Genomic DNA, 2784 nt, shown 5'->3' with positions numbered 1-2784 from the left:
TCACTAGCCACTAGGAAATGAAAATCAAATCTACTTTGAGATTCTATCTTACCCCAGTTAGAATGTCAGTCACGAAGAAATCAAATAACAACAAATGTTGACAGAGTTGTGGACAAAAGGTAACTCCCAGACCCTGCTGGTAGGAATGTAGTCCAGCCACTACAGAAACCAATATGAATTTAAAAACTAAAAGTAGATTTAACATATGATCTAGCTTAACTCCTGGGTATTCATACAAAGGACTCCAAGTCAATTTCCTCGGAGATTCTTAGCCATCCATGTTTATTGTAGCACTACTCAAAATCACTAAGTTGGCTAAAAACCAACCTATGTATCCAAAAGCAAATAAATGGATAAAGAAAATGTGTGATATATAAACAACAGAATTTTTTTCATCCATAAAGAAGAATAAATCTGGGGCTGGCAAGATGTCTCAGAAATTAAAACATTTCCACCAAACCTCATGACCTGGGTTTGATCCCCAGGTCCTACATGATAGAAGGAGAAAACCAACTCCTATAAAAAAAAATTGGATGTTTTCCTGGCCTAGAAATTTGAAGTACAAGGCTTTTATGAACGACAAGCAACTGTTGCTCTTGGCCACCTGAGGAAACACATTCTACTGTGCGCTGTGCTGCTAAAACGCATTTGATTGGTAGGTCAGGTATTGAGTGCATTTTCAAGGTACAAACAGCCTATTGAGACAGCACCATCATACTCACCTCTGGGAGCATCTAGACTTGATTTCCAAGACAGGTGGCTCTGCAGAGTGATGGGAAGATGCTTGACTCAGTTGGAAAGCAAAACATTATAAGGCTTCGCTATTACTCACTCCTGAGTAGCAGTGTAAGAAAGATTGGTACCAAGATACCCAAAGGACATGAGGAAAGACTCAAATATAAATACAAAGCATCTACAATTATAGCCAATACACCTAAATTCACAAAAAAGATAGCAAAATATGCAATCAGCTATGTTAGAGAAATGTAAATTTCAATGATGAGATGCTGCTGAACACACACACATACACACACACACGGCTACAATCAAGGAATGGCGGTCTGAAGGGAGCATCTGGGCTCTCCTGGACTGCTGGCTAGCACATCAGCTTGCACAGTGAGCTAGGAAAGACAGATAGACCATAGTATATGAAAATACTATATGTAAAAATTATACAATGCAATTAAGTCTCTATTTTGAGGGAGCTTTGTAGTGTTACATGAATATTTGCTATCATAAGGATGTAAAATTTAATAAATAAATATCCATTACATTATACACAATAGTCAAGGAAGCCCAAAGGAAATAATAAAGTCAAGAACAGGAATTAATGAGATAAAGCAAAATATACACTAGAGAGGTTGATGAAGAAAGCCAAAAGAGTATCAGATTCTGGACCAGACTGTAGATTAGAAGCCTCACCAATGAGGTTGTGAAAGAAAAGAGAAATACATAATAATCTTTTTTCCTGAGAGACACGGGATCTCTAAATGAACATGAAGCCAGGCGAGCCCGCGGAGGGGAGGAGGTAGAACACAAGTGTGCTGGCTGGTTTTATGTCAGCTTGACAAAGGCTAAAGTCATCTGAGAGGAGGGAACCTCAATTAAGAAAATGCCCTCATAAGATCAGGGTAAGTCGTTATTACAGTTTCCCCTCCCTCTACTCCCCCCAGTGACCCCCCCACTTCTCCCCCCATGAAAATCCAGTTCCTTTTTGTCTCTCATTAGAAAAAGACAAGCTTCTAAGAGAAAACAAGCAAACGAAACAAAATAAATTGAAAACAAAAGCCGGACAGTGGTGGTGCATGCCTTTAATCCCAGCACTCGGGAGGCAGAGGCAGGCGGATCTCTATGAGTTCGAGGCCAGCCTTGTCTACAAGAGCTAGTTCCGGGACAGTCTCCAAAAGCTACAGAAGAAACCCTGTCTCGAAAAAACAACAACAACAAAAAATAATAATAATAATAATAAAAATAAATAAATAAAAAATAAATTGAAAGCAAAATCCATCACATCGAAATTGGACAAGGCAAACCAACAGGAGGAAAAGAACTGAAAGAGAAGACATGAGAATCCGAGACCCACTCGTTCAATCCTCAGTCACATAAACTGAAAGCTATAATACATATGCAGACCTATAGACTCGTGTAGACCTGGACAGGCCCTGTGCTTGCTGCTTCCGTTCATATGAGCTTTGCCCAGTTGACTTAGAGGGCCTTGTTCTCCTGGTGTCCTCCATCCCCACTGCTTCTTACTCTCTTTCTGCCTCCTCTTACAAGGGGTTCTCTTAGCTCTGAGGGGAGGGATTTGATGAAGACATCTCATTCAGAGCAGTGTATTCCAATCTCTGTCTCTCTGTCTCTGTCTCTCTCTCTCTCACATGTCTTGCTGTAGGTGTCTGTATTTGTTACCATTGCAGCAGGAGGAAGGTTCCCAGATGACGGCTAAGTAACGGGCTGATCTATATGTATAGCAGGATTTCATTAGGGGTCATTTTATTGTTACTTTTCTCTTTTTTTTTAGACCAGCAGGATTTGCTTTTAGCCTAGGTCTGGGCTCTCTAGTCTCTGGTTCTTGGTCACCCAGACAGTGTCAGGTATGGGTTCTGTCTCATGGAGAGGACCTTATGTCAGATTCGACACTAGTTGATTCGTGCCACCACTGTCATAGCACACTTTGCAGGCAGGACGGATTGTAGGTCAGAGGTTCTGTGGCTGGCCTGGTGTTTACATTTCTATTTCAGTGGCCTGCCGGGTACCCTTTTATGTCATAGAAGCTAGAATATG

This window comes from Arvicola amphibius, chromosome 7 (genome assembly GCF_903992535.2).
Source record: "Arvicola amphibius chromosome 7, mArvAmp1.2, whole genome shotgun sequence".
NCBI classification, from domain to species: domain Eukaryota; kingdom Metazoa; phylum Chordata; class Mammalia; order Rodentia; family Cricetidae; genus Arvicola; species Arvicola amphibius.
Note: the sequence above shows the minus strand (reverse complement) of the source record.